Source organism: Suricata suricatta, chromosome 6 (assembly GCF_006229205.1).
Source record: "Suricata suricatta isolate VVHF042 chromosome 6, meerkat_22Aug2017_6uvM2_HiC, whole genome shotgun sequence".
NCBI classification, from domain to species: domain Eukaryota; kingdom Metazoa; phylum Chordata; class Mammalia; order Carnivora; family Herpestidae; genus Suricata; species Suricata suricatta.
Genome location: NC_043705.1, coordinates 22655983 through 22675615, shown reverse-complemented (window position 1 = coordinate 22675615; position 19633 = coordinate 22655983). Strand labels below are relative to the sequence as shown.

General features: G+C 39.9%; 1 long non-coding RNA gene across 1 annotated transcript in view; it reads right to left on the bottom strand.

Annotated features, from left to right (window-relative positions):
- The window catches only part of LOC115294145, an 18851-nt gene extending 12616 nt beyond the window's left edge, over window positions 1–6235 (bottom strand). Inside the window, exon 1 of the long non-coding RNA XR_003909747.1 lies at window positions 6216–6235. This is a non-coding gene — a long non-coding RNA (uncharacterized LOC115294145). The remainder of the gene's footprint in view (window positions 1–6215) is intronic.
- Between the last annotated feature and the right edge of the window lie 13398 nt (window positions 6236–19633).

The window sequence follows — 19633 nt, the reverse complement described above, 5'->3', positions numbered from 1 at the left end:
TCTGTCTCTCAAAAATAAATAAAAATGTTTAAAAAGGGGCGCCTGGCTCCGACTTCGGCTCAGGTCCAATCTCACGTTCGTGGGTTCGAGCCCCACGTCGGGCTCTGTGCTGACAGCTAGCTCAGAGCCTGGAGCCTGCTTCCAGTTCTGTGTCTCCTTCTCTCTCTGCTCCTCCCCCTCTCATGCTCTGTCTCTCTCTGTATCAAAAATAAATAAAAACATAAAAAAAATTTTTTTTTAAAGTTTAAAAAAAAGAAGTTACATTTCATATCTATAAAGCTCTACTTCTTTGTAAGACCACATTTTGAAAAGGGATCTTTATTATCACTGTTTTTAAAAAAAACTTTAAAATTTTTTTTTAAATTAAAAAAATTAAAACTATTAATTTGAGGGTAGTTAACATACAGGGTTGTATTCGTTTCAGGTTATAATATTTCAACACTTGTGTATGTTATTCTGCGTTCATCAAGGTAAGTGCACTCTTAATCCTCTTCACCTGTTTGTTCCATCCCCTCACCCATCTCCGCTCTGGTAACCATTTGTTTGTTCTGGTTTCTTTTCTCTCTCTCTCTCTCTCTCTCTTTCCCCCCTAGTTCATTTATTCTGTTTCTCAAATTCCCCATATAAGTGAAATCATATGGTATTTGTCTCTCTCGGACTGGCTTATTTCACTCAGCTGAGGTGACACCACGGCTCTACACCCCGGGCTCCTACGAAGCCACTGTTCACACAGGAGCCACCGCTTTACCCCGCACACCTGTTGTGCCCAGCACGCTGCTCCACCTGGGCCCCCACTCTCTTCCCCTCAGGCTGCTGCTTATGCTGGTGCTGCTGCCCCGGGTCCCTCCACGTGGGCCAGGGCTGCCCCAGATGCTGACACTCGCCCTGGATGCTACTTCTCCGTGCTCTGCCGCTCTGCCCGACCCCATTGTTGCGCCTTCTGCTTCAGCTCTCGCTTCTACCATGGTTGTCCTCTGTGGCCAGTCAGCACACGTCACCGTCACCACCACTCTGCCCCAGGCTGCTGGTATTCACCTTTCACTTCTAGATATGTAGGGAAACCATTTCCTTTTCCCTGTTTTCTGTCCTCCTGTAGAATCCCACGTCAAGGCTGCTTGGGACATGAGGTGTTAAAGGACTCTTTACCATTATTCACACACTTCTCTGTCCTTATACATCCTCCACACCGGTGACTGAGATGGCGATAGAGCTTATCTAAGGGGAGGTTGTGTCCTAGGCATTGCACTGTACCCAGAAATCCTCTTGAAATCACAGGCCCTATTATTTAGTTTAGTTTATCAGGCTAGGCTTCCTTCCTTTATACTGTGCCATACTTCTTCCAGGAGCTGCATAATCCACTTTTCTTTTACCCAGTTTTCCACTCTGAACTCCACTCATGAAGACAGTTCAGATACATGTCCTAGAAGATGCATTAACTTGTGGTTCCATCAGTGAATGCAAAGAGATCCAGTGGTAGCCGTGAGCCACATCCCACACTGATATATGGAGAACGGTCATGCCACTACGGGATTTAAAAATTCTCATTTGGCTTTATCAGAGAGAAACTACTCTTCTATAATATCAACTATTCATCAAATACATATATTGTACAGATGTTTCCAGTCTGGAATCAAACAAAGATCTTTACCCTCAAGCACCTTATATTTTAGTGAGAATACAAACAATAAATAACAAATATTTATAATAAGTAAATCACATATTAGCAGGGGATGACTGCAGAGAAAAAGAGAACCGTTCAATAGCTTAGGATAATCAGAAGTGCCAGGGGTATATGTACATGTGTTGTACCTGTGTGTGTGCACTCATGTGTGGATACAGTTGTAGGAGTAAACCAGGTGGTTAGGGCCAGTCTCACCAAGAATAGTGCTTCACTGAGGGGGGACAGTTAGCTAAGAGAGGAAAGGAGAGGAAGTTAGCTAAGGAAAAGAATATTTCAGGCAGAGGGCATAACCAGAACAAGAGTGCGTCAGGTGTAATGGAGTAATAGCAAAGAGGCCAGTGGGTGAAAGGGAGAGTAGAAAGAGATAAAGTCAGAGAGACAATGCCAGATTGAGTAGGATCTTCAGCCTCCTTGTAGTAAAACTTTTGCTCTTATTCTTGTTGTAAGAGTTTTGCTTTTATGCTGAGTAAATTGGAAAGTTTTTTGAACATTTTGAACAAACGACATGGTGTGTCCTACATTTTTAAAGCTCATTCTGGCTACTAACATGGAGGTTAGGTTAGAGGAAAAGACACAGTGAGGAGGTTACTGGGTTAATCCAGGTGAGAGAGGATGGTGGCTTAAATCAGGGTAGTCACCTAGGAGGTAGTGAGTGGTTTGGTTTCTGAAAATATTCAAAGAAAGAGCCAAATAGGAATTCTTGACAAATTGGATGGGAGAGATACACAACAATCAAAGCTAACTCTAAGATCTTTTTAGGGCTGTTTTTTTTTTTTTAAGTTTGTTTGTTCATCCTAGGGATAAATAAACAAATTAGAATTTAGAATCATAAGCACGCTCTACACTGTCAGTGCCCAGCCTGCCTCAAGGCTCAAACTTGGAAGCCATGGGATTATGGCCTCAGCTGAAATCAAGAGTTGGATGATTAACCAACTGAGCTACCTAGGCACCCCTAAATCCAATATTTTTGACCTGAGTAGATGGAAGAATAGACTTGTCTAGGATGCCAAGATGCCAGGATGGAGAAGGCTCCAGATGGGCCAGGTTTCAATAGTGTGATCCAGGGCTCCATTTGAGATGTGTGATGTTTGAGATTCTTATTAGATATTCAACTGAAGATGCTGAATAGGCATTTAGATATGTAAGTCAGGAATTCAGGAGAAAGATCTAAGCTAGAGAGATACATTTGGGAGTTGTCAGATTAGAAGAGACATTTATAGTCCAGAGAACAGATGAGATCATCAGGGGAGTGAATGTGGACAGAAAAGAAAAAAGAGCCCATGACTGATACTGAGGCATACTCCAACACTGAGAGCTTAGAGAGGGAAGAGACTAGGTTAGCCACAGGATGAAAAGAAATAGCCATGGAGGGAAGAGGAAAACCAAGAGTGTGGGATCCTGGAAGCAAAGTGAAGAAAGTACTTCAAAGAGGAAGGAATGATCAGTGTCATAAATGCTGCTAGTCAGTAAGACAAGGACTGAGAATTGATGATTGGAAAGATCAAATAAGGTCATTTGATGGCCTTAACACAACGAATGCGGTGCATCAGTGTGGGCAAAAGCCTATTGGAGTAGATTCAAGGAAATGGTAAGGGAAAAACTGGAGAAATAATTTACATATGGCCATTAAGAAATTTAACTGTAAAGAAAATAGACAGTAGAGGGGATGGAGGGGAAAGTAAGTCAAAAGAAGTCTTTCGTTCATTCTATTAAAGGTGATAGAAATAATAGCATGCTTATAGGCTGACAGAAAGGATTTAGTGGAGAGAAAAGAAATGATAACATGAGCCAGGGAGCAGGAATGACTGGAGAAATGTCTGTTAACTGGGAGAGAGGGGATACGATCTAGATTAAGATCAGGTAAGATCTGACTGCCTTTAAACAAAACAAGAGTTCATCCATTTTGGGTAAGTTTTTATTTTATGTAGGAAATGGCAATTAAAAATTTTTTAAATGTTTATTTAGTTTTGAGAGAGAGAGAGAGAGAGAGAGAGAGAGACAGAGCATGAGCAGGGGAGGGGTAGAGAGAGACAGAATCCAAAGCAGGCTCCTGCTCTGAGCTGTCAGCACAGAGCCCGACATGGGGCTTGAACCCATAGACTGTGAAATCATGACCTGAGTCAGACACTCAACTGACAGAGCCACCCAGGTACCCTGAGAATTGCAATTTTTGATCTGATGTATAATATTGATCGTAAGAAAGTAGAATGTTTGTCAGAGCAATGGAAAGTTCCCTGTCCAATTTGGTAGTTGTGCCCCTAGACATCCTCTGGCCAGTACTCGTCCTGCAGACACATGGCCAGTCCATGCCCCGGACACTCTTGGGAATGCCAAAGAAAGCCGAAGACCATTTTTCTGAGGGTCACTGACCTTCAGTTCTGGGGTGGACATGCTCCAGGTTAGATTAAAACATCAGGAGGAAAGGAAGAATTGCATCTTACAGTCAACCGAGTTCTATTTAGGATTACAAAGGAAGAAGAAACAATTTTCTATTTTAAGTAAGTGGATAGGGTGATGATGAGTCAAGTAAATTAGCTAAGAAGCAGTGCTAGGAAGAAGGAGAGAAAATAATAAGCTATTTAAAAATGGATGGGGTGACAATGATTTAATTACCTTAGCTAAAAAATGAGTTAGTGCTGCTGAAGCATTTGTGGGGGCAGGAGGGGAAGAGGTCTGGAGACCTGCATCTGGGACAAATCTGGAAGCTTGGCAGCAAGTAGAGTAAGAAGCAGACTTGATAAATGGTAGGAAATGATACTGTCATTTGTATCTGTCTTTCTGAGAGAATCAATGGGAATGGCACTGAGAAATTAAAGGTGCCATGTCCCACATCATGCCCTCCTCCTGTGTCCACTCCAGCCCACATGTGACTCTGTCAAGGAAGCCTGCTGATACAAAACAAATGGACAAGAAGCAGGTAGTGTGTCATCTCAGGCCAAAATGAGATTGGAGGGTACTCATCTGCAACAGACACACAGTAGAAATGCAAAGGCAAATCCAGTAATGTGAGAGTCTTTGTCTCCATTCATATTGTTTCTTTACGTTTCATTTAGGAATAGCTCTGATTTCTTTTGATTCTGTGTCATTATCAGATAACGCAAATAGGTGGCATATTAAGAATTTCCAATGTGCCAGGCACTGTTCTAAGCAGTTACAATGGTTTTTAAAAAATTATTTCATTTATTTTTTTAAAGTAGAGTCCACAGCCAACATGGGGCTAGAATTCATAACTCCAAGGTCAAGAGTGCCATGCTCTGCTGACTGAGCCAGGTAGGCACACCCTAAGTAGTTAAAACATATTAATTAAGGGCACCTGAGTGGCTTAGTCAGTTAAGCGTCCGACTTCAGCTCAGGTCATGATTTTGTGGTCCATGGGTTTGAGTCCCACGTCGGGTTCTGTGCTAACAGCTCAGAGCTTGGAGCTCTTCAGATTCTGTGTCACCCTCTGTCTCTGTTCTTCCCCCATTCATGCTGTCTCTATCTCTCAAAACTAAATAAAAGTTAAAAAAACATATTAATTAATCTGAAGTAGGGACTCTTTATTTTCCCTTTATAGATGAGGAAGCTGAGACACAGAGAAGTTAGATAACCTGAACCTCCACACAAAACTAGTGGCAATCCTGTGTTCTTGCCTTGTCTGGAGTCTCAGGACTGAGAGACTTTTGAATTGCTAAGCACTTCTTATTTGTGAAACTTCTGTTTCATCTTTGCGTTATGAGATTCTATCCCAATACTGGAAATTGAGCAGAAGTTTCTTGTCTTCATAGAGATATGAAGGTAGAAAAATTTAGTTACTCTTTCCAGGAGCATTCATCCATGTGAACATTATACAATGATGAGTCAGAGCTGTTTGAAAGGTTTGGAGAGTGATATATTATTCATATAGCTAATATTATTCATATAGCTAATTGCATTATTGTACTACACTATAACTTATACACAATGTTTACTGTGAATATTCTTCAGATAGAATTTATTTAAATGATTTTTGACTTTATGCGTACGTATGAATCAATGATAACTTACAATGTCCTTTTCAATACCAATATTTAACAACTAGTAAAATATTAAATTTACACAATTCACCTATGGAAAAGTGCTCATGGGAAGTATGAAAAAAGAGGGCTGCAAATAGAGGAAAAAACAGTGTGAGAGAAAAATTTATTTGCATAAATTAATAGAACCACTTTCCTCTTTCCTTTAGAAACTGTTTGTAGAGGAGAAAAGAATGAAACCAAAAACTCATAAGATATTCTGTTAGGCATGGAGCTTCTCCATTTGTAATAGAAGGAGTCCCTGAGACCTCCATTCCATCCTCTGGAAAAAAAAATGAGTATTCTGGAGTTGCTTGTTTTTGTTTGTCTGGGTTTTCTTCTTTTTTTTTTTCCCCTCAATGATAGCGTGTGCTCACACAAGAATACCATTACATTTTAAACTCTGAGGGTGGGGTCGCATTTCTTACTTCTTCTGTATTTTGTCTAGTATCTAGTGCTTTGCTTTGCTTAGTGGAGGTTGTTAATCAATATTGACTTACCTGGGTGTGACGGTTAATTTTATGTGTCAACTTCACTGGGCTAAAGGATGTTGGTAAAACATTATTTCTGGATGTATCTGTAAGGGTGTATCTGGAAGAGATTAGGATTTGAACAGCAGACTGAGTAAAGATGATGTCCAATGTGGCCTGGATATAACAACAGGTAGAGGAAGGACAAATTCACTTTTTGTTTGAGCGGAAGCATCCACCTTCACCTGTCCTCAGACATTGGCACTCCTTGTCCTTAGGCTTTTAGACTTAGATCAGGACTGACACCGTTGGGACCCCCATCTGCCATCCCCATTCCCGGTCTTTGGATTAGACTGAATGACACTACTGGCCTTCCTGATTCTCCAGTTTGGAGCCGGCAAATGGTGGTTAGCCTCCATAACAGATATTGCTTCTGTTTCTCCAGAGACTCCTAACTAATACACGGGGTGACTGAATGGAGAGCAGATATTTAGTCTCAGATGAGGTACTCTTGGAAACATTTTGGCCTTGGAGACACACAAACAAGTCTGTATAACTTGGGAGATGAGCACTGAATATACACACGCACTCCTAATGTAGAGCGGTGCCCTAGTAATTAGGCCAAAGCACGTGTTTCACAAAAATACCATTTGGCAAATGGCTCATCCTGAGGAAAATTCCAGTAATAATTCTGCCCTGATTTGCTTTGTGATCTTAAATAATTTATTACCTTCTGTCATTCTACCTCATTTTCTACATCTATAATAGGATATTCTATCAAGGTGCCACAAAATCACATTAGCTAAGTGTGCTGTTGCAGATGGAATTAGGTGTTATGTGCTGCCTGCTTAGAAATCTTTTCTGAGAAAAAAGTCAAAAGCATTTTTACAATAGGGCTATTCCTAAAACAAATGACATAATTAAATGCAAGTGTATGAGCAGAAAGAACATTATGCGCTGACAGCTTACACTTAGAGAGATTCAATACTGCTAAGTAATTCCTATATCACCCATTAGTCAGGCATATTGATATAAAATATAGAGGAATTAGAGTGATCATAAGCAGAAATAATCAAAACCTTATTCCAACAGATACCTGCATTACAGTTACTGTGGCAACCCACAACTTTCCTTTTCTCGCATTGTGTGTGTATCAAAGCCACATGTTTGGCAAGCAACATTTTACCAGCCCAGGTTCCAAGCACAAAAGTTAATGACCCATGTCTGCTAACTGTATTTTTAAGTCTTACTTGTTCATTATTGTGGAGGGAAGCAATAAAGTGCTATAGTTCCCGGAAAAAAATGACCATACTTTATTTTTAGTGTAAACAGAATTTTATTCTTCTGAAAAGGATACTGTGGGATATTCACAATAAGTAATAAATGTGGGCTTATATCATAATCCAATATGGAGCTTCTCAGACTTAAATGGTGATTAATTATCATTTTTTGGAAGAATTTATTTTTAAGTAATCTCTACACCCAATGTGGGGCTCAAACTCACAACCTTAAGATCAAGACTTGCGTGCCCTACTGACTAAGCCAACTAAGTGCCCTGGTAATTGATAGTTTTTAAATCTTGAAATATAACAAAATTGTAGGCTTTACTTACTGGTTTAATTCATACCATTACCAGTAACAAAAATGTTTTTGTATTTCATATAAGTGTTGTGTTCAAGTCACCACACCAAGATCACAGAGAGGAGCTAATCACTTAATGTAAACTGCATGGTTTTTTTTTTCACTTCCTTTTTAAGTTGAAATCTTTATTATTTAGCATACTATACATGTATACAAGAAAGCACACAAATTCAAAGTGTGTAAGCTCAATGAATTTTCACAAAGTAAACAATGTACAATCCTCCACTTTGATCAAAATATAGAGCATTAGCAATACTTCAATAGCTTGTTTCCAGTTTGGACTAAAATATTAGTAACCATTTTTATATGTCTTTGGTAAACATAGTTCCATAGCTCAAAGTGCAAATGCTAGGTCACAGGATACGCATATGTCCAGCTTTAGTAAACACTGCCAAACAGGATTCCAAAGTTGGGCCAATTTGCACTGTGGTCAGCAACATATGAAAGTTCCAGATGTTTGTCAACTCTGGTAATTATCTGTTATTTACGCTTTAGTAATTCTGGTGGGCATGTAGCGACCCTGCCTCCCACTTATATTTTCTATTTTCATGATGAGTAATATAGTCAAATACCTTTTACTCAGGTATATTGACTAATTAGAAATCCCCTTTTGGAGATGTCTATTTAAGTCTTGTGCCCATTTTTCTTATTTTTATGCCCATTTTTCTCATGTTATATCTTTTGTATATTGATTTGGGGAATTCTTTAAACATTCTGGATATGAATCAGATATATGTACTGCAAATATCTTCTTCCACTCTGTAGTCTGCCCATTCATTTTCTTTTTTTTAAATTTTCTTAATGTTTTATTTATTTTTGAGAGATGGAGACAGAACATGAGCAGGGGAGGGGCAGAGAAAGACAGACATAGAATCTGAAGGAGGCTCCAATCTCTGAGCTGCCAGCACAGAGCCCAACGTGGGGCTCGAACCCACGAACTGTGAGATCATGACCTGAGCTGAAGTCGGATGCTCAACCAACTGAGCCATCCAGGCGCCACACCCATTCATTTTCTTAATGTGTCTTTGGCAAAGTTTAATGTAGCCCAATTGATCATCTTTCCCCGATATTCTGCTATTTTTCTTTTAAAATTTTTATTGTTTTCTCTTTTATGTTTAGATCTACACAACACTGGGAATGGACTTTTTAGTATGATACATGGTCCAATTTTTTTTTCATATTAATATCCATTTCACCCACTACTATTTATTGAGAAGAACACATTTTCTGAATCATACTTTTGAGAGAAGCCTATATGAGATGGCATATTCAGAAAACTTTAGTTTTTAAAAGAACTGTATATAATCATATGACTAATTTATAATGTTCTAGACTGCCAATACAGATAATATAAGAAAATTAATTTATCTTTGACTTGGGTTGGCAAAATTTTTAAGTAAAGAACAAGATAGTAGGGACACCTGGCTGACTCAGTCAGTAGAGCATGCAATTCTTGATCCTAGGGTCATGAGTTCAAGCCCCATGTTGAGTGTAGAGGTTACATGAAAAAATAATAGTAATAATGAGCTGGTAAATATTTTAGACTTTGTGGGTCTTATAACTTCTGTCCCAGCTACTCACTGTTCCTACAGTGTGCTGCTATAGCAAAAAAAAAAAAAAAAAAAAAAAAAAAGCTACAGACAACATGTAAATGAATGGGCCTGGTAGGGTAGTATTCCAGTCAAACCTTATTTACAAAACTAGGTGGAGGGCTAGATTTGGCCTGATGGCCATAGTTTGCCAACTCCTACTCTAGATGGTCACCAAATTACCAAATAATTATGTAATTTTTCTATTTTCTTGTATCAGTGAAAACCTGATATAGGAATAGAGCTTTGGCAGACTGATGGCCTGATCCTGCTTAGGGGTTGTTCAAAGGAGTTAATGTTGATTCACCCAGTCTGAGCTACCCCTTAGCTATTTCACAAGTATTTAAGGTAAGACTGAATGAATCAATATCTTCTCCAGTGAATCTTCCCTAGGCAGTCATTTAGAGAGTGTTTTTAGAATGGTTTTGAAGGATTAATGTGGTATAAAGTTACCTGAGATGAGAGGGAATGGAATTATTGAGGACCTGATTGGATCATCCCCCAAGTCAGGTCATTTCACTGGCAGCTTTAGGGACCCGAAGATCAGGGAAGTTTGCACATAGTACTGTTTTAGTGCAAATGAACTGCATCCTCTACCTAAAGACTGTATCCTCACCCCACACCTATAGCCCGTTTCTGTCAATCACTTCACAAACTCTTATGACAGCTAACTCCTGGTTATAGAATATAACCTTCATTGTAAGTGAATATCAGAAACTGGTTTAAGCCACACACCAATCACAAATCAAGAAAAAACATTTTTAGGGGTCCTTGGGCTGCTCAGCTAGTTAAGCTCAGGTCACGATCTCAAGGCTCGTGAGCTCAAGGCCAGTGTGGGGCTCTGTGCTGACAGCTCAGAGCCTGGAGCCTGCTTCAGATTCTGCGTCCCTCTCTCTCTCTCTCTCTCTGCCTCTCCACTGCTCATGTTCTGTCTCTCTCTCCTTCAAAAATATATAAACATTTAAAAATTTTTTAAAAAAAGAAAAAACATCTTTATTCCAAGTGTTTTAAACATTCACATTTCCCCTTCTGCAAACATTCTTTTTGTGCTTCTTGATATTTTATTACCAGGTAGGTAAAGGCTGCCAGTTTTGTATGGGTGTAAATACAAAAGTGAAGTTGTCAATGCGTTTTGCTGAGAGATTTAAGTTTTAACCTCCCTCATTTAACTGTCAAATTCCCATTCACAATTTATGTATTTTATTTAACTACCATAAATTTTTTAAGTTTATTTATTTATTTTGAGAGAGAGAACACAAGTGGGGGAGAGGGAGAGAGAGAGAAGCCTAAGCAGGCTCTGCACTGTCAGCACAGAGCACGATGCGGGGCTTAATTCACGAACTGTGAGATCATGATATGAGCCTAAGCTGGATGCTTAATGGATTGGCACCCAGGTGTCCTCAACCACCACACTTATTAAATGACAGTTTAAATCATCATTTAAGAATCACTGAAAAGCGGGGGCACCTGGGTGGCTCAGTCAGTTAAGCCTCCGACTTCTGCTCAGGTCAGATCTCATGGTTCCTGGGTTCGAGCCCCGCGTCAGGCTCTGTGCTGACAGCTAGCTCAGAGCCTGGAGCCTGCTTCCGGTTCTGTGTCTCCTTATCTCTCTGCCCCTCCCCCTCTCATGCTCCGTCTCTCTCTATATCAAAAATAAATAAAACATTAAAAAAAAAGAATCAGTGAAAAGCGAATTGAATTTTACTTAGGTAATTGCTTAATAAAATCATAGGATTTGAGAGTTCATGGCAATGTACAAGCTGGCTGTCATGGAGCACTGTCCTAAATATTTTCTGGAACTCCTTTCTCCATGAGGTTCCTCACTTAGACCCAGTTACTTGAATCAGAGGTTGTCTCCTTCGTGCAAATAAGACCAAAAAGCACTGTCCTCAGATAGTCTGGAAACTGAGACCAAGGGATTTTAGCTTGGGTGTGGCTGCTCTCTTGAATACAGGAAATGAAAACCGAAGAGCTGCTATTTGTATTATCTTCCACACATGAACTGAAAAACAGTGACTGCAGCGGTAGTGAAGAATGAAGCAGGTGCAGAGGCTGGGCGAGGGCATCCCTGGATTGCCTACAGCACTCCAGCCTGCTCCTGAAGCTCAGCTTCAATCCAGCTTCTGTGACATACAGATTTATTCTTTAAACCGATTCCCTCCTCTCTTTCTCTCAAGCAAGGTAAAAGGGGTTTCTGTTAATCACAACTAAAATATTTCTTTATTTTTATTTTTGAGAGAGAGAGAGAGAGAGAGAGAGAGGGAGAAAGCGAGCTAGTGAGCACAGGGGAGAATGCAGAGGGGAAGAGTGAAAGAATCCTAAGCAGGTTCCACACTCAGCATGAAGCCAATACAGGGCTTGATCCCACGACTACAAGATCATGACCTAAGCTGAAATCAAGAGTTGAATGCCTGACTGACTGAGCCATCCAGGTGCCCCCACAACCAAAGTATTTCTAACAATCTATTCCACACATGTCACTGTACAGGAAAAGAAACACAAGACCAGGGATGATAAATGATTTGCTCAAAGACCCTATTTTCAGTGGCAGAGCTGTGACTAGAAACCTGTGTCCTCCCCCTTTGCTAGGTTTTTCTCCAGGTGATGCTAGACAGACATTTATTGAATGAATACATGACTCCATGAATCAATTCACCTTGAATCTCAGCATGTGATTAGCTCTTTTGTAATGGGTTTGCTCTCTTCTTTTGGTCGAAATAGGTAACAAACGGTGTCTGTAATACTTACTTCCCAGAAGGAAAGACACTCAGCTTTAGAGTTGTGCTTCTCCTGCTCAAGCAGTATGAGCTAATTATGGAAAGGCCTTATTGTTAGAGCAGATTCTGTGCACTGCCCAGATGTCTCCTTCAGAAGGAGGCATTCATTTCCCTAGCTCCTGGGTGCTGAGTGCAGAAGGTTCACAACTGTCACTGTTGCTAGTTGTCCCACTGAAGGGAATTGCTTCAGTGAGATTATGCCTCTTCAACAGGATCTGCCTGTCCTCAAGGGCTGCTGATGCCAAGACACACAAATCCAGTCCCCTTGCCCAGCGCAGCACAATTCTGAAGGCCAGTTCATCTCCAGGCCTCCTTTGCAGCTGCATGGTAACTTCACAGCTCCCTCTGTCCAATCTCCCTCACTCCCTCAGACGGGTTATTCTTGAGGATATTCTTTAACTTAAATCTCCTACATGCACAGTCTGTTTCTCTGGGAATCTTATCTAAGACGGTAGGACTTTCACTCTGTTACCAAAGTAAAAGATAAGAGGAGGAAAAATGCTACATAAAGCAATTTGTGGAAGAAATCTTAAGATCCCCCAATGTTCTCCTCTCTTAGAAACAAAATCCTATTTTTTTCATTATAATTGATATTTTAAAAATAGTGTTTGCTATGAGTTATTTTTATAACTTTATTTCTTTAAGACATTAAAAGCATATCATCTTATATACTTATTGTATATTACCAATCACTTTCTAATAAATTAATTTTTATATATTTAAAACTCTTTTTAATCCCTATATAACAGTAATTATTCTCCAACTGCCTCCTTCCTTGTTGTTCTTCCCTGACAGATTGTCTTGTCTTTGAATCTCTAGTACCTATCTTTCAGACCCTGGGCAATTCAGTTAGTTGTTGGTCAAAAAAATTTTTAAAAAGACTGCATTCAGCTTAAATTAGGAAAAAGATTATAGCAGGAAAAAAATTCCTAACCTGAAGGCTGGAATTACATTTCATTGAGTAAGATTTCATATACTCAGAAGCCTTGAAATACTAACATTGGATTGTCAGACAATTGGACTAACATTTTAGAAACTTGTTTGTTTCTGGGGCACCTGGCTGGCTCAGTCAATGGAGCATGCGACCCTTGATTTCAGGGTTGTGGGTTCAAGCTCCACTTTAGGTGTAGAGATCGCTTAAAAAAAAATCTTCAACACAAACACACACACACACACACACACACCTGTTCGTTTCTAGAAGAATTAGTATCTAGAATTCTGATAGGCAACATGTGAACCAAGCTAATGTAAAACTTAACCATTCCCCCCCAAAAATACTGAATGAGATTCAATTTTAATGAACTCCAGCTTTTAATTTTGAAAAATTTCAAAGTTAAAGAAAAGTTCAAAGTCTGCTAAAAAACAAACAAACAAGTCCCCCAAACCCCACCAGTTTTCTTTCTCTCTTTGGGTATCTTTATGAACTCAAGGGTTATTTTCTGTTAAATTTTTTATTTATTTTTATTTTTAAAATAGACTCCACGCCCAACATAGAACTTTAACTCAGAACCCTAAGATCAAGAGTCAGATAATGAACCGACTTGAGCCACCAAGGTGCCCCAGGTTATTTTATTTTTAATTTACGTATTAGTCCATTATAGTCTAATTGTTATTTTTGATCCATAAATTGTCCCAAATGTGGAGCACCTGGGTGGCTCACTTGCTTAAGCATCCAACTTCAGCTCAGTTCATGATCTCACGGTTTGTGGGTTCGAGCCCTGTGTCAGGCTCCATGCTGACAGCTCAGAGCCTTGGAGCCTGTTTCAGATTCTGTGTCACCCTCTCTCTTTCTCTCTCTCTCTGCCCCTTCCCTGCTCACACTCTTTGTGTCTCAAAAATACATAAATGTTAAGAAAAAAAAAGGTCCTAAATTTGACTGAAGAGTTCCTTCAATCTGGCTTGTGGGTCCTTTTAACATTACATCTTTAGTCTTTTAGCATTTCTTTGCATTCTGGCTTATATTACATGGCTGAGTTCATAAGAAATAAAAAGAAATTCCTATTTGTTAGAAAGAAGAGAACTGAAAGTTGAAGGAGATTGTAATTGTAAGGTGACACTGTGGTAGCCAGGAGGCTGTGAGGGGACTTGGAAATAGACCTTATTTAAAGTTAGGGCCTTAGATTTTAGTTCCAGCATATCAACAGGGGATGAGCCACTGCACTTGGGTGTAACATGGAGTAGAACTGAGATCTTTGTATAAAGCAAGTCCCCTTCCAAGTAACATGAAAGGGGACTGAAAAACTATTCATAAGGCCAGAGGAAGTAAAGATCTAGGGAATCCAGGTGGGGGAAAAACACTGGTGAGAGAAGAAAATCACCACACCATTCAGTGATTCAGTCAATTCTAAATTACCTGAGTGGGATGGATTTCTCCAAGGTACTCTTGGGGTACCTGGCAAAGGCATGCATAAAATCTCTTTGGTGGGACACTCCCATAATTTACAACTTTTGATCATCAAAGAAATAACAATTGCCATTCAAGATATATAAATAATAAAAAATTACAAGACACATGAGGAAAGACCGTCAAGAACAAAAAGGAGTACTGACAATCTAGATAGTTGATAAAATAGAATGTTCTGAGAGACTATATAATTAGTATCTTTAAATGATAAAAAATATCAAAAACTATGATGAGATAACAAATCACTGTGCCAAAGAAATAGTGTATTTAATATAAAAACCAAACATAATGACTAGAAATGAAAAATAGTCACTGAAATTAAAAGAGAAATGCATCGGTGTTAATAACCAACAGATTGGACACTGATGAAAAAAGTGGTAGTGAATTAGAGCAGATACTAAGCCAGTACAACTGAGCCAAGTACCAGAATGAAGCACAACAAGAGATGCCTAAGAGGAGCTCAACTAGCAAAAAAATTGTAGAGAACGTTTGTGAAATAACGAAAATATAGGGGATGAGCAACTTCTAAAATTGAAGCATGACATGAATCCTCAGAAAGATGAAGTAGACCAAGGTTGAGTAGGATAAACAAAAATAAAATCTCTACCTAGAATACCAAAGAAAATACAGTAATCTTAAAATCAATTATAAACAAAGGAAAGAATAGCCAGAAGGGACTGCAATTAGATTGCTAATAAATGTCTCAGCAGTAAAAGGAGGTTAAAACATCATCAATATCTGTGAAGTGCTAAGGAAAAAATGACAACATAAAATTCTGTACCTAACTATACTATTATTCAAGAGAAAGGCTGAAAATAAATACTTTCAGAGACAGATATTCATTGAAAAAATTAAGAATGTATAGAATAAAGGATGTATATATATTAAGATGTTATTTGTCTTCTTAAAATTTTTTTTAAAAACATTTTGTTATTGAGAGACAGAGACAGAGCATGAGCATGAAAGGGGTGGAGAGAGGGGGAAACATAGAATCTGAAGGAGGCTCCAAGTTCTGAGCTGTCAGCACAGAGCCCGACACAGAGCTCAACTCAAAAACCACAAGATCATGACCTGAGCTGAAGTCAGACGCTTGCTGAGCCACCCAGGTGCCCCTTGATATGGTTATTTGGCTCTATCTCTGAGTTCTCTCTCTGGTTAACTGCTACCATTTTTTAGTTTTTTCGAAAACCCATACTACACTTAAAATGACTATGACTTTATAGTATTTTTTAACAGTTTTATTTTATTATAAATGACATATATGGTAACTATACATATTTAAAATGTACACATGCATTTTGTACATACAAATGTACATACATGTGTAGTAATCCATCAAACCATCACTACAATCAAGATAATGAACGTATACATCTCCCTCCAAAATTTCTTCATGCAGTTTTTGAATTCCTCCCACCATCCCTCTCCCTGCTCTCCTCCTATGGCAACCAATGATCCGCTTTCTATCACTATGGATTGGTTTGCAGTTTCTAGAATCTTATATAAGCAGAATCATAAAATGTGTACTTGTTTTTGTCTTATTTCTTTCACTCCTAATAAAGTATTTTGAGATTTACCTACTCATTGCTTGTAGCAATAGTTCATTTCTTTTTAATCTAGAGAAGTATTCCTTTGTATAGATATACCAAAATTTTTTTAACATTCATCTGCTGATAGACATTTGGGTTTGGTGCCATTACAAATAAAGTTGCTAGAGGGAGGAGCCAAGATGGCAGATAGGAAAGGAGCTCTGTAAACTTCCTACACCCCATCTATCGAACTGAGAAGGACATTACTCTCATCTGCAAGAGAGGGAGGAGAAAATACAGACTCCAGAAAGAAAACAACTTCAAAGATGCCTGGGTGAGTGAGTGCGAACTGGGGAGATTGGAAAACAGGCCAGCCCGAGAAGGGCAAGGGAGGTGGGAGCCCCAGCCCAACACAGGTAAAGCGAGTGGAGCCCCTGAAAGACAAAGGGAAGAGAAAGAGAAACTGAACACGCTGATAGTACTGTCTCTAGAGAAGAGATAAAGAACGTTTAACCCCCACAGAGAGAAAAACTCTCACTCCATAAATAACCACTGGGCAGCCCAAATCCCGAACCTGGGTGGCACAAGGGAAAAAACAGCCCCAACCCCTGCGCAATCCAAGCAGGAAGTCAGCCGTGGCAGTAGCAGCAGGGGTGGTGGCGGCAGCAGCAGCAGCGGTGGTGGCAGTGACAGCAGCTGTGGGAACGCGCACTTCCGCTTCGGCTGCCGGAGTGGGAACGCGCATATCATTGCCACATTGCATCTCACCTCTAGCATTGGCTGTGCGAATCCCAAATCCTGGGTGCCAACAGGGAAAAAATAGCCCCAATCCCGGCAGATAGTTGGCAGTGGCCGCAGAGGCGCACAGTTCAGCTGTGGCTGCAGGAGCGTGCTCATTTCCTGCAGCGCCCACGACTCAGGCAGCAGCAGTGCTAATGCCAGGCCTGCCCCAAGAGAAACTGCTCCCTCCCCCTACGCGATCCAGGCTGGGAGTTGGCAGTGGTGTCTGGGGAATTGAGCACATCGCCTCCTGCAATGCACATCGCCTCTGGCAACAGCAGCACAAATCCCTGCCTGGCCAAGAGAAACTGCTCCCTCCCCCTACGAGATTCCTGCCAAGAAGCCAGCCACCAAAGTGAGTACATCTAATCTGTGGTAGCATAAAAGAGCATGGACTAGGATTTTGAAGTGAGGCAGGCCTGGAAAATACAGCTGGGCTCAGCTGTGGCATAAGGAGATCGGACTCATAAAAGTGGCCTGCAGCGCTTAGTTCTAATGGAGCTTGAGGCACCGCCATTCATCTCTGCAACCACCAAAGCAGGGCCTCCCACAGTACCTCTGAGACCTACATGCACCAAACCATGCCTATCTGCAGGGGGAGCTGCTGCTTTTTTTAAAAATACTTATTTATTATTATTACCTTTTATTTTTTAAATCATTAAAAAAACTTTTACTCCTTATTTTCCTTTCTCCTTTCTCCCTTTTTTTTTCCTTTCTTGCAATTCAGATATATTCTCCTGTATCTCATCCTTATCTCTCCCCTCAACTGGTTATACACTTTTAGACTGTCTATTGTCCTTTGTTGTGTCTGCCCCCCTTTATTTTTTGATTCTCTTCTTTTCTTCTCTTTCCTCTCTCTTTTGTTTTCTTTGTTTCCGCCTTTTAATGTGTTTCTTTGTTTGATTTGTCCGTGCATTTGCGTGCTTCATTTCCCTGTGTGTTTGTCTGTCTGTTTTCCGTCTCAGGGCTACCTGAAGAAATAAGCCAAAGTACGCATGACGGAGAGTCCCAAATATCGCTGAGTAGGGAAATAAAACAATCAAAGGCACAACAAGAGAAACTGAGAGACACCATTAAAAGAACATTTCCTGAAATGACAGGCCCTACAAAGTCAATAAGCCTCCTTTAACAGAGCAATACTAACAGATGCACAGTGCACAACTAGCTTTTTAAAACTGACAAGAGACAGAAAAAAGGCCAAAATGACAAAACAAGAGAACTCTCCCCTAAAGAAACTCCAGGAAGAGGTCATAGTCACAGAACTGCTCAAAACAGATCTAAACAACGTAACTGAAAAAGAATTTAAAACACTTGTCCTAAAATTAATCCCTGAAGTTGGAAAAAGCATTAGAGAAGCTACTGAGACAATGACTAGGAACTTCAAAAATAGGTGGGACGAGTTCGAAAAGGCTATAAATGAGGTGAATGATAAAATGGAGGTGGCCACCTCAAGGATTGCAGAGGCAGAGAGAAGAATAGGTGAATTAGAAGACACAGTAATGGTAAAAGAGGAAGCTGGAAAAAAAAGGGGGGAGAGAGAATTTGATCCAGGAGCAGGAAAGGAGAATTTGAGACCTGAGTGATACAATCAAAGGGACAACATCCATATCATAAGAATTCCTGAAAAGGAAGAAAGGGAGAGAGAGGTCCTGAAGGGATACTAGACCAAATTATAACTGAGATTCCCAAATCTGGGGAAAAAAATAGACATTCAAATTCAAGAGGCACAAAGAACCCCCTAAAGACGTAATTGGAATTGACCTTTGGCACGACATTTCATAGTGAAACTGGCAAAATATAAAGATAAGGAGAGAATTCTGAATGCAGCTAGAGATAAAAGGGCCATCAAATACCTAGGAGTAAACCTAACCAAGGATGTAAAAGACCTATATGATGAAAACTATAGAAAACTTATGAAAGAAATGGAAGAAGACACAAAGAAATGGAAAAACATTCCCTGCTCACGATCGGAAGAATAAACATTGTGAAAATATCATTACTACCCAAAGCAATCTACACATTCAATGCAATCCCCATCAAAATTGCACCAGCGTTCTTCTCAAAGCTAGAACAAGCTATCCTCAAATTCATATGAAACCACAAGACCCCAAATAGCCAAAGTAATATTGAAGAAGGAAACTAAAATGGGAGGCATCATAATCCCAGACTTTAGCCTCTACTACAAAACTGTCATCATCAAGACAGTATGGTACTGGCACAAAAACAGACACATAGACCAACGGAATAGAATAGAGAACCCAGAACTGGGTCCACAAATGTACGGCCAATTAATTTTTGACAAGCAAGAAAGAGTACCCAGTGGAAAAAAGAGTGCCTCTTTAGCAGATGGTGGTGGGAGAACTGGACAGCAACATGCAGAAGAATGAAACTAGACCACTTTCTTACACCGTACACAATAATAAACTCCAAATGGCTGAAGGACCTGAATGTGAGACAGGATACCATCAAAACCCTCTAGGAGAAAGTAGGAAACAACCTCCTTGACCTCAACCGCAGCAATTTCCTACTTGACACATCCCCAAAGGCAAGGGAAATGAAAGCAAAACTGAATTCTTGGGACTTCATCAAGATAAAAAGCTTCTGCACTGCAAAGGAAACAATCAAGAAAACTAATAGGCAACCAATGGAATGGGAAAAGATAGTTGCAAATGACATATCAGACAAAGGGATAGTATCCAAAATCTACAAGGAACTCACCAAACTCCAC